Raw genomic sequence first — 14,057 nt, 5'->3', positions numbered from 1 at the left:
AGTGCCCATTGTGAAACGATGGCATAATGGCTGTCAGACTTAACTTTTGTGGACGTACCATAGGATCCCCTGATGTTCATTCAGACAGGGGCAGATGCTGGTCAAATCCATAGCACCATCAAGTGCCTTGGCTATTTGCTGTCATGATTCTGATGCATTGTTTAGGCCAAGTGAGGGGTGACAGCAGGGCAAATCTGGCAGGAAAAGAAATTCAAATTGAACATTCTAGTTTGTATCTTGAAAGTCTATTTGTGCCAAACATTTTGACATCTCAGCCCATTCCTAAGGGACCCAGGTGAGGGGTGTACTGTGTTTATTGTGTATCACCCTGCTGCACCATGGGTGCAAAACCCAAGGGAGGGTGCTGACCACTTGTAGCTCATAAGACTAAACACCTCCTATAAATAGTGCTCCGTTGCCAAGCCCTGTAGTCATTTACATTTGTGAGGCCATGAGCAGTTGTCCACGAGCATTGCTAGCCCGGACTGGCACACAGTATCCACCCTGAACTAAATATACTCTACACCACTCCGGTTACCAACGACTGAGGTTCAATCTGCTTGCATAATCTGAGCCAAGAAGGGGATTGTTGCCATGCATAGTCATGCTGAAAAGGTATACCTTCAGCAGTATTACTTGAGGGGGCTAGAAGGGGCATTGGATGACCAAGCACAGACAAATGTAATTCACGCATAATATACTAACAGAACATGACATACCCTAGCATTACCAACATGTCAATTTGATATACATAAAAAATACCCTTTGAAATGAATGGAGTTCAGCTAAATGTCTGAAACATAAATAACACATACACCAGTGTCCTAGAACAAGTAGATGGAATATCTTGGACACAACAAGTACAATCCACCACTCTCAGTATCTCGAAAAGTCCAAATCCCTATGGAGCAAAGTCACATGTGTGTCACATAACTGAGATGACTATCACAGCCTTTGCGAAAAACAAACTGTCTGCCATCTTAGGTACAATGTTAGGTGTGTAACATCCAGACTCAGAATCATCATATGCCTGAAAGTACAACATTTAGAACTTGTGCCTATATGTGAAATGCACAAACAAGTTGCTGATTTGGCTGATAGTGGTAGCCACATACTCATGAGACACATCCCTATGACTCTTAACACAAAAACCTTGTCAAACTCAAATACACAATAAGTTTTATCTACAAAACAACATAAAGCATGTCACAATGCAAAAGAATAAATAGACTAAACCACTAAACCACAACCCAGAACTCCTACACATTGAGTGTTGGTCACAATTAGCACATCACACATCCTCTCTGGCCATGTAGAAACACTCAACTTAACTTATCTTACAAATACTCATTGAAAAGCTTGGACAACATATTGCAACCAACATTACCCTTGGATGAGCCATACATCCCGTATCCTGCTGCTTACTATACTCTGGTGTGGTGCATCATATTTCTGGGTGTATGAGCAAATGCTGGGCCATGTGTGCACCAATACAGAATCTAAAAGAACATCACATAAGCATGATGTGGCCTATGCCCAGTTCACAGATTAGGGGAATGCCCAGACTCTCACACTCTAACTGTGGCAGAAGTCCAGAATGATAGGTACATGACAACACTAGGTACTGTACAAATCTACAATTACACAATGTCATGACTAGCATTTCAATTCTTTGACAACCAGTCATGTACCATACCCTGGGTCCACATGCAACTAACAAATACAGCAACTGTGTCTTTGTAAGGACAGAAAAACACCATAACTTACTGAGATATGTCATGGACACACACACACCATCCACATGATGTAACCAAAGAAATCAGGACGTATTGACTTCCATCTGATTTTAAATGCACTGGAGGATACAGACCATAGACATCCCCTCATCATCCAGGCTTGATTGAATCCATTGGCAAAGTGAGCAAAGGACCTACGTCTGGGCATACCCTGCCAATTTAGGATTAACAAAACGAACACAAGGAGATGATGGACGGAGCGCTGAAACTTTTCAGACTCTCACCCCCAGTCACAGATCTAGCTTGAATCCATCATCGTTCTTCAGCTCACTTCTCCACCTCAGTTCAGACCCAGCTATATTCAAATCAGTCTTGACCCTTACAATAGTTCAGAAGATTATCTCCATGCACATGTTGTTCTCATGGACTAAGATTGCAATAGCATGGCACTACGGTCAATACCCTGAATACTTTATTCTCACATGTTCATATGAAAGGTGCATAACCATGCATTTACTAATTCCGGTGCATATGCAGCTTCTAGCACTATTCAGGGATTCGTTGTGTCTCCCAACCTAAAAAGACAAAACCAGGCTCAAATACTTGCACATGCATTGGTTAATTTGTTGTTCAACAAGGCACATAGTCACCCCCTCCTTGCAGCTGCCCAGCACTCAATTGCCCATTCAGGTCAAGTAAGACCACTGCAAGGACGCATTGTATTAGTGGGGTCAGGGTGCGGTGCACGCCCTTCCTGCCTGCAGGTGACTGGCCCAGCTGGACTCTTGCAATCTTCTGGGTCCAGCCTCTCAAGTCCTGCCACTGTTTTCTGCAGTAGGCACTGAGCAGACGTGTGATCCCCACAGAACGCACCTTCCAGGTGATGGTCCTCCACAGGTAGACCTTCTGATGGGAGTTGACCTGTAAGGAGACATGGTGGCAGGCTCTTAGTTCACTTGCAAAATGTACATATAGGTCATGAACAGCTTGCCCGAATTGTCTAAATGTTTGCATAACGGTAATCGCTACACTTCACCAGTTTTCAATGATTAATCATGAGAACAGTGATAAGATGTGTACACCAGGACATACACATCTACAGCAGTGTACTTGCCCAGAACAGTTACACACACTTCGCAAATTTTTAAATCAGATTGAAATGGCTGTCTCTCGGATTCCTAATGCCAGAAGTGCATGGTTATTGCATATGTAAACTAACAATGATGTCTGATCATCACTCACCTGCTTCTCTGGTGTGCCATTTAGCTGCCTGTACAGGGGCAGGAGCATGACCTCAGGGACCTTGAGTTCCTCAGCGGTGAAGGCTGGTGCCCTGCTCCCTGTACAGTGAGATATTGTAGCTCCCAGAGGATGCGGACCGCACCAGAGAGATCCAGGAATAATGCAGTTAGTGCAGGCAAGTAAACTCTCTAGGGAAACGCCAGACTTACATCTAGACCGCATAGGCAGTCTTCAGTCCAGGCTGCCAAAGCAATAGGTCTGCATCTGTCGCATTTTCTGAACCCTTCCAATGCATTCCATTGCTTACTTACACCATGCCTACCACACAGTTAAAAAAAATATCTGAGGTCCGCGGGTAACTTTAATACATCACTAATGGGAGTTTATCACGTTGGTTTACACGCAATGCGGACACAATCCAAGATCCGCAACTGTCATCATAACAACTAATGGCATGTGACTGTGTCCGATTTAATTATGATCCGTATAACCTGACCTTTAAATAAAAATCGGTGATTTTGTGATATTCCATGCCTGGATGCAGCGTATTTCTGGTGAAAGGGACATCTAACTGAAATGCTCACACTTCCATGATGATCTAAACTTGAGGGGCACAAGACACACTGATCAGAAGGCTAATACCAACAGGAAAAAGATGACACCATTTTGGGACTTAGGGTTTATATCAGTCTAAACACATCTCTGGTGCATTCCAAGTCCAATTTAAAAGTAGTTGCTGCATTACAATACAGTATGACACAGTGTGTGATGTGCAGGTGGAAAAGGGGGTGTGTGTTTGAAATCCTGGATACCACATTCCCAGAGGAATGACTACACTCTAATATAAATCAGCCTACATGCGCTTTGTTTTGATATGTGAGTTTCTAGGGCATCTTTGTGTTCTACATTTAAGTGTAAAAAAGCATTTTCTGATACTTCTACATTGTAAATGGTTTGTGTATGTACTGTTTGTGGAATTCAGACATGACAATATGACAGTGTCCATCCTGTGACACTAGTGTGCATATATTACATTGTGATGCACGTGATGTATGTGGTGTCACAGATGTCATGCATTATATGAACCTATTGTGTGTACAGATGACCCATATAATTGATATCAAAGACATAATTCTAGGCTTCTCGGCTTGTGAGTTTTGGAGTACGTCCTGCTTGCTTTACATGAACAATAACTGACACTGTGATATGTATCTAAGGATAACATTGATCATTGAAATGTATTATTCCACTGAGATTGTGTCTTACATGTGTTTTAATTGCCCTTTGCTGTATGTGTGGGTGCATGTTGCTTGTACATTTTGAACTGACACCAACTGTGTATACACTCTACACATAGGTATCGTGGAAGAGCCCGAAGACAGCCTCCTGTGTACAGGCCCTCTCCAGACCTACAAGCATTGGAGGGGCTAGACATTATTAAAAAAATGCTGTCTCACAAGGGCATCAATTGATGATTTGTGCCAGCAGTTGTTACCTTATTTGCAGCCTCAGTGCATCTATCTGACAGCACTAACCCCCAAGGTGAAGGTGATGGCTGCACTGCATTTCTTTGCCATGGAAACATTCCAATACACAGTGGCAGCATCAGGGGTAATGTCCCAGCCTTTGTTTGGAAATGTTCTTCCGAATGTGTTGCAGGCATTGACCCGATACATGGACCACTATATCAGGTTTCCAAGAGCTGGAAAATTGGCCGCCATCAAGGGTGATTTTTATGCATTTGGACGAATACCCCATTTAATTGGATCAATTGATGTACTCACGTAGCTTTGATATCACCTCAGTCCAATGAAAAGGTTTATTGCAACAGGAAGCACTTCAGCTCCATCAATGTCCAGGTGGTATGTTTGCCTGACATGTGTTTCACACATCTGTGCCTGATTTCCTGGCTCTGCACATGACGCATTTATCCTGCGTAAGAGCATCATCCCACATTTGATGAGTCAACTGCAACCTGAACGGGCCTGGCTTGTTGGTATGTGATGTTGTATATGAATGTTGTTGGTGTGTTGGTTGTATGGCAGATAGTGATATGTTGTTTGACAACTGAACTATTTTCTGTGTTCAATATAGGAGGCTCTAGATACCCCAACCAGCCATGGTTACTGACACCACTGTACAACCCAGTAACCCCAGCAGAAGTGCGCTTTAAGGCGGCCCATGGCCGGACCAGGCGGATAGTGGAGCAGTCTTTTGGCCTCTTGAAGTCAAGATTCCACTGTGTGGATAAGACAGGAGGAGCCCTCCATTTTGTCCCAGGAAAGGTGTGCCAGATAATCGTGGCTTGCTGCATGCTACACTATGTAGCAATACTTAAGAAAACACCTCTAATGGAGAATGAAAGAGACCAGCAGGTGCCCACCGATGGAGGATCCAGGACTAGGCAATGATGACAGTGGTGATGATGATGATGATGGAGTGGATTTGAGAAAATAGCTTATCCACAACTTTTTCACATGACTGTAAGTATGCAATGAGAGGAGGTGACTAACCACCATTGCTTATTGTTGTGTAGCTGGTGGACAATGTGTGTGTCTGCTTAAGAGTGTAGGATAAGTGCCCTGAGCCGGAGTTTACTATAACCCACCCTGCCCCTCCCCCGCACTGCCCCACCACTCCACGGCACTTCCTCCACGAGCCGCTACTGGTTTAACTATTTCCTTTTTCCATGCTATTGCACACATTATGCAAGGCATGCAATGGCATGGCTTAAAGGGTGTGGCACCCCCTCTAAAACAATAAACCATGAGAGTTGCCAAGCAGCAGGGGGTGCGAGGGCCTGTTACTCCTGTGCTAGGCCCCCGGCAAGCACTAACAAAATGTCCAAGTCAGAGGCATCTTAATTAACTGTAACCAACATAGGGCAGGTTTTCACCTTGCTACCACTGTATCAACTGCACCACTTATAGCTATGCACCTGAATGAGACGAATGGTATAAAATGATTTTGTCTATAGCCACACATCTATAATATTGACGTTACAGCTGGCTTCATAATCGTCTAAGTGCATTTTGCACAACCTATGTTGTATGGTATGTAGTTTTTAATAAGGTGAGAGGTAGTTGTTGCTAATCTGTACTCCTGACTGGCTGCTGTCTCTTATTATGCATGGACCGCTATATCAGGTTTCCAAGAGCTGGAAAATTGGCCGCCATCAAGGGTGATTTTTATGCATTTGGACGAATCCCCATTTAATTGGATCAATTGATGGTACTCACGTAGCTTTGATATCACCTCAGGCCAATGAAAAGGTTTATTGCAACAGGAAGCACTTCAGCTCCATCAATGTCCAGGTGGTATGTTTGCCTGACATGTGCATTTCACACATCTGTGCCTGATTTCCTGTCGTTGTAAGTGAAACGAATACAAATTCATTGTAAGTTATCACGTTTTCTGTGTGCCTATTAGTCTTAGCACCACGCATTAGTTTGTCTGTAAAGTTAATTCTGACTTCCTTCCTCCCCTCAGAATTGTTGACATCTGACAAATCATTACGCCTTTACGGCCACGAGTTCAATCTCGCTCACCCAGATCTGCTGACCTTGATTGCTCCTCTGGATTCAGCCCCTCGCCCCCTGTCACCCAGTCCAAGGTATTTGGTTCTGGCAAGCATCGGACTTTTCCCTCTATCTCGACATCGCCCGTATTACTTAAATACCTATTTCTCTCTCCTCACAGAATTACATTGGACCCTTTCTCTCCACCGTTCCTTAACCTTGAACCTTCATCCATTTAGGTAAATAAATTGCTTATCTCCTTTCTTTTTTCCACTCTTCCCTTTCCCCGCTGTTTTGTTTCCCCCCCCTCCCCCACCTCATCCCCTACCCTTTTTTTCTCCGTCACTTCTGCACGTCTTGATTATATGGCAAGACCAGCTCTCTGAATACTTAGACCTTAGCTCGTTCCTTTTACAATTTATACTTCTTTATCTTTCATTCATACTGTTTTCCTTTTCTTGCATAGCACTGTGATGAATAATTCAACCCTGTCCTGACGATGATCCCAATTTAATCAGGATCGAAACGCCGTCGACCTTTTCAGCTTAACTGATGGCTTTATGGTTCCTTAAATTGATGTATAAATAATTCTGTAATGTCGAAAATTGAATTCAGAACCTTGTAATTATTGTTCCATTATTCACTTTCACTTCACGTTGCGCCGTCCCTTGCTGTTCTCACCTTGTCACTTGCGTCGCCGTCTTCGTGTCACATACACTTTAAGCACCAAGTACAAGTCCGGGTTGTCTTTATGGTATATTAACTGTATGTACAGTGCTGCTATTACTGCTTCATTTTTTGGACTATTCAAATTTATACATGTTTTTATGTAAGTAATTTTTTCCTAACTTAATACAGTATGTTTTTTCTCAAATCATTCTCTTCTTGAGTCTTCCTTATCTCCTTTGTAATGTTTTTTACATGCAAATTATTTGTCTTGGTCGAATGATACCAGTTGAGAGTTGTTGTTGTTTCTTACATTATTACCCTATCTCAACAAGGTTTACGGGTTATGCTCCTGTTGCTTTTTCTAAGATTGTGAGCAGCTTTTTAGCTGTGAGAGTAGATCACCTTGTGATCCACTAGTTTGGCCTATTCATTAGGTCTCTCTTTTAGGGATTTAATTGTCTATTAGAATGTCTAGGGAGACTCTCTCTTATTCTGAGGATTATATCCAACGACTTATTGGTGGCCCTTCTCTTCTTTCAGGACCCTCGTCCTCCACCACCCCTGTCTCCACCCCTAATTCCTCTCGTCTACTGTTGGACAAACTTGAAAAACTGAAAAAGAAGCAAATCAGGACTGATTTGCATGCCCGTATGCTTACGGAATACCTAAAATCAGGAGTAATACCACTAGGCCTACAAATTAGAAATATACCGGCCATCTTTACCCAAGACCCTAAATTCCGGTTAAATTTCAGCCACCTTGCTACCACTTGCTCTCGCCACTGGATGGTGTTGGGGATTGATACCGCAATAGAACATAGTCGACTTGAACTAGAGGGAATTGCTGAATTGGAGAAATTGATTCTAGCAGACACTAGTTGTACAGAGGCCAAAAACCTTCTTGATAAAATTAGTGCAACTATCCTGACTTTCAATACCTTCGAACAAAATAAAAAAGTCACTAAAATACAGAAGGATATCAAATTTTATAGTGTTGATAATACTTATCCTTATCTTAGAGAAGAGTTTTACAACACTCCATTTACCCCACTTAGGACACACACTTGGGGTAGATCACGTAACAACCAGCGCGTTACTTTCTCAGATTCCTCCAACACCTCCCTGGAAGACTCAGACAGAGCCAGTACTTCTAGCACAAGTGGATTGGCTCAAAGACCTCAACCTCTCTTACCACCTGGTTTTTTAGGGCCCAGCCGCGGACGCGGCCGATCACAATCCAGACCACGCAACAATCGCCAGTACCAACACCAATACCCAGGGGAGAGACAAACTCGCAACAGGTATTACCAATGGGGACCTCCCCAATGATCTCAATTACCCCTGTTAGCGATTCATCTACTATACCTATTTTAAATTTATCTAATTACATTCTCTCTGAACATGAGACTCAGATACTCAGTAAAGGACTAAGTTTTGTACCTACGGAACGTACCAGTTTCCTTGACTTACAATCTAACCTTCTGACATTCTTTCGTCGTATAAGATTGAAACAATTTTTCTCTGACAAACCCTGTGACTTTAATGTTTTGACTCCCCGTTTTCATCCCCCCTCTAGATTCAACCCCCCTTCCATTGCCATGCCTACTGAGATTCTTACATTTGAACACCTAGTCCTACAAGAAGTAGCTGACTTAGGAACACGTTTTGAATATGTTCCTTATAACATACCGCTATCTGAAAAACTGGCTCTCAAAAACCTTGCAAATAATCCAGAACTGACCATCAAACCAGCGGATAAGGGCGGCGGTATAGTACTCATGGACAATCACAAATATGATCTGGAAATAAGAAGACAACTTTCGAATAAAAAACACTATTTACAATTGACCAAAGACCCTTTACCTGCTCTTAGGGATAAAATATTGGCATTGACTGCAAAAGCAAAAGCCCTCAATATTATATCTGCAAAGGAGTTTAATTTACTAAATAACCAGTTCCCTCAGACACCAGTACTGTATATACTTCCCAAAATTCATAAGAACCCCACAAATCCTCCGGGCCGTCCCATCGTGTCCGGTTGTGGTTCCATTTTGGAACCTTTGGGCAAGTATATTGACGCAATTATCAAAGAATTCGTACCCCATACGGACACTTACATTAAAGACACCATGGATCTCATTGTGACAATTGAGAACAGACCATTCGATAACAACTCTGAAATCATGGCAGGCTTAGATATCGAATCTCTTTATACAAACATCCCTCACTCGGATGGACTTCGAGTTATAAGAGATCTCCTAGATTCTAGACCACGCCCCTGTTTGATCCCTACAGAATTTGTATTGGATTTACTTCAAGTTGCGTTAGAGAACAATTACTTTCTATACCGTGATTCCTTTTACCTACAAGTTAAAGGAGTATCGATGGGTGCATGTTTTGCCCCAAATTTTGCCATTCTGTACGTACACAACTTGGAGAAAACCCACATCCTCACGGGCATCAATCCCTTTCTTGATTGTATCTCCCTCTGGCGTCGCTATATTGACGACATCCTGGTCCTTTGGAAAGGTACTTCAGAGACACTTGATTTGTTCATGGTTTGGCTCAACCAGTCACAGCAACATCTAAATTTCACATGTGAAGCTAAATCCAATGATTTACACTTCCTTGATGTCACTATACACGCCGAGGAAGGTGTGATTGGTACTCGCCTCTTTCGAAAACCCACGGAGAGAAACACCCTTCTCCATTACTCTAGTTATCACCCCCGAGCTTTGCGAGATGGTCTCCCCTATGGCCAATTCCTACGTATCCGTAGGAATTGTAAGTGGCGTAAAGACTATTTCTCGGAATCAGATGTCCTAATGCAAAAGTTATCAGACAGAGGTTATCCTAAACGCCTTCTGTCTAGAGCACGGAAGAGAGCCTGGTACTGTCCACGGGAAGTACTTTTGACACCACAACCCAAACAAAACATGTCACGAATTCCCTTTGTTTCCAAATTTAGCCCTTGTAGCAATTTGGTCTCCAAAATCATCAAACGTAACTGGTCTGTACTCAGACAGCTTGACTCTTTCAAGGAACCTCCCCTGTTTTCATATCAACGGGGTAAAAATCTCGCGACACATTTGGTCCATGCTATAACCTGGCCCTCCAACACACCTGAAACCAATACCATTACTGCAGCGTGGGGCCTCCCCCCTATCAATGGCCATTACAAATGTCAGAACTGTTCAGTGTGTGATTTAACGCAAAATACCAAGGAGTTCAAAACAGGCGCCAAAAGCTACATACTTAAAACCATGACTAACTGCAGGTCTCTTAATGTGGTGTATGCAATCAGATGCCCCTGTGACCTTACATATATTGGACAAACAACCCAAATGATCAAACAGCGTATCATACAACACAAAAGCCGAATACACTGTAAAACATTGACTGCTCCATTGGTGAACCATTTTCTGGAAAAGGGTCACAACTCCACAGATTTTGTTTGGCAAGTGATTAAACAACCCACATTACCCCTAAGAGGGGGTAATATTAAACTACTGTTGAACAAAAGTGAGTCCAAATGGATGACCATTTGTGACTCCGTGAACGCTGGCTTAAATACCATTGATGAATGGAACAGCACGATATTGCTCTGAAGTCTCTCTCTACACATATGTTCCCTTGGAATTTATTTTCTTTCCGCCCAAGATTCTTAAACTTACACAGAATTTATTGACTCCTTGATGTTTGCCCTCCCTTCAAAACCCCCCCCCATATACGTGTATCCTCATGGAATTTAATTTCAATATACCCTTGATTCTTAAATTTGCATAGAATCGATTGACTGACTGATATTTTTCCTCCTTTGTTTTTCGTTTTTTTTTTTTCCTTCCCCTCCCCTCCCTCCCCTTTTTTCCCCCCCACCCCTTTCTCTTTACCCTGCCCGTCACTAACCCTCCTCCCTCCTTCTTCACCGGCTGGCCCCTTGTCAATTTCATGACTCTCATTGACCCCTTTACAATTTATCCTTTAGGTGATCACCTAGGATATTCAATATATGTCCTTTATAGTATGTCTCTGTTCCCTTTAGCCTATAATTGTTATATACAGCCCCAATTTATTCTACAGCCCTTTTTATTACACCACATGTTCTCTGTGGTAGTTGTAATAAAATAATAAATTGTCATGTGTCCTTCTGACAATTTTCCCCCACCTTCCCCGCTCTCCTTGCTCCCTCCAGCACACTTTCTTCTATCTTCATTGCCCTCGACCTCTCAACCGGACGTACTCTTACGTCATAACCACACCCCCTGCTTGCTTATTTGTACAGCATTGCTTCCCTACGTATTCCCGCGAAGTAATTTATTTTTTGCTGGAGCCCTGGTGACTGAGACACCCCCCGGACGTCGTATTCATTAGGTAAGCGTGCCGTCCCGGTTCCACTAGTCCCGCACCTTCCCTCCCATTGATGGCGTTAATGGTTAACTCCATGTAATTTCTCCGATTCCAGGCAGTCCTGTCCACCCCCCGGAATCTCCATTTCCCTACGGACACCGTATTCATTAGGTAAGCGCCCTCTCTCGGCTTCAGTTTTCCCGCCCCTTTCCCTCCCATTGATAGCATTAATGGACAACTCCGTGTTTTTTATTTTAATTTTATTTCCCAATCAGGTTGTCCTGGCCGCCTCCCCCTCCCTCGGATTCTCCACCTTCCTTCCCGATCTAACTAATCATGATCATGGATCCCTCGTGACCTACAACTTTCCGTTTCAAGCCCCCTGTCGTTGTATGTGAAACGAATACAAATTCATTGTAAGTTATCACGTTTTCTGTGTACCTATTAGTCTTAGCACCACGCATTAGTTTGTCTGTAATGTTAATTCTGACTTCCTTCCTCCCCTCAGAATTGTTGACATCTGACAAGTCATTACGCCTTTACGGCCACGAGTTCCATCTCGCTCACCCAGATCTGCTGACCTTGATTGCTCCTCTGGATTCAGCCCCTCGCCCCCTGTCACCCAGTCCAAGGTATTTGGTTCTGGCAAGCATCGGACTTTTCCCTCTATCTCGACATCGCCCGTATTACTTAAATACCTATTTCTCTCTCCTCACAGAATTACATTGGACCCTTTCTCTCCACCGTTCCTTAACCTTGAACCTTCATCCATTTAGGTAAATAAATTGCTTATCTCCTTTCTTTTTTCCACTCTTCCCTTTCCCCGCTCTTTTGTTTCCCCCCCTCCCCCACCTCATCCCCTACCCTTTTTTTCTCCCTCACTTCTGCACGTCTTGATTATATGGCAAGACCAGCTCTCTCAATACTTAGACCTTAGCTCGTTCCTTTTACAATTTATACTTCTTTATCTTTCATTCATACTGTTTTCCTTTTCTTGCATAGCACTGTGATGAATAATTCAACCCTGTCCTGACGATGATCCCAATTTAATCAGGATCGAAACGCCGTCGACCTTTTCAGCTTAACTGATGGCTTTATGGTTCCTTAAATTGATGTATAAATAATTCTGTAATGTCGAAAATTGAATTCAGTACCTTGTAATTATTGTTCCATTATTCACTTTCACTTCACGTTGCGCCGTCCCTTGCTGTTCTCACCTTGTCACTTGCGTCGCCGTCTTCGTGTCACATACACTTTAAGCACCAAGTACAAGTCCGGGTTGTCTTTATGGTATATTAACTGTATGTACAGTGCTGCTATTACTGCTTCATTTTTTGGACTATTCAAATTTATACATGTTTTTATGTAAGTAATTTTTTCCTAACTTAATACAGTATGTTTTTTCTCAAATCATTCTCTTCTTGAGTCTTCCTTATCTCCTTTGTAATGTTTTTTACATGCAAATTATTTGTCTTGGTCGAATGATACCAGTTGAGAGTTGTTGTTGTTTCTTACATTATTACCCTATCTCAACGAGGTTTACGGGTTATGCTCCTGTTGCTTTTTCTAAGATTGTGAGCAGCTTTTTAGCTGCGAGAGTAGATCACCTTGTGATCCACTAGTTTGGCCTATTCATTAGGTCTCTCTTTTAGGGATTTAATTGTCTATTAGAATGTCTAGGGAGACTCTCTCTTATTCTGAGGATTATATCCAACGACTTATTGGTGGCCCTTCTCTTCTTTCAGGACCCTCATCCTCCACCACCCCTGTCTCCACCCCTAATTCCTCTCGTCTACTGTTGGACAAACTTGAAAAACTGAAAAAGAAGCAAATCAGGACTGATTTGCATGCCCGTATGCTTACGGAATACCTAAAATCAGGAGTAATACCACTAGGCCTACAAATTAGAAATATACCGGCCATCTTTACCCAAGACCCTAAATTCCGGTTAAATTTCAGCCACCTTGCTACCACTTGCTCACGCCACTGGATGGTGTTGGGGATTGATACCGCAATAGAACATAGTCGACTTGAACTAGAGGAAATTGCTGAATTGGAGAAATTGATTCTAGCAGACACTAGTTGTACAGAGGCCAAAAACCTTCTTGATAAAATTAGTGCAACTATCCTGACTTTCAATACCTTCGAACAAAATAAAAAAGTCACTAAAATACAGAAGGATATCAAATTTTATAGTGTTGATAATACTTATCCTTATCTTAGAGAAGAGTTTTACAACACTCCATTTACCCCACTTAGGACACACACTTGGGGTAGATCACGTAACAACCAGCGCGTTACTTTCTCAGATTCCTCCAACACCTCCCTGGAAGACTCAGACGGAGCCAGTACTTCTAGCACAAGTGGATTGGCTCAAAGACCTCAACCTCTCTTACCACCTGGTTTTTTAGGGCCCAGCCGCGGACGCGGCCGATCACAATCCAGACCACGCAACAATCGCCAGTACCAACACCAATACCCAGGGAAGAGACAAACTCGCAACAGGTATTACCAATGGGGACCTCCCCAATGATCTCAATTACCCC

This window comes from Triturus cristatus, chromosome 3_1 (genome assembly GCF_964204655.1).
Source record: "Triturus cristatus chromosome 3_1, aTriCri1.1, whole genome shotgun sequence".
NCBI classification, from domain to species: Eukaryota; Metazoa; Chordata; class Amphibia; order Caudata; family Salamandridae; genus Triturus; species Triturus cristatus.
The sequence above is the reverse complement of the archived record's forward strand: the minus strand, read 5'-3'. Positions refer to the sequence as shown.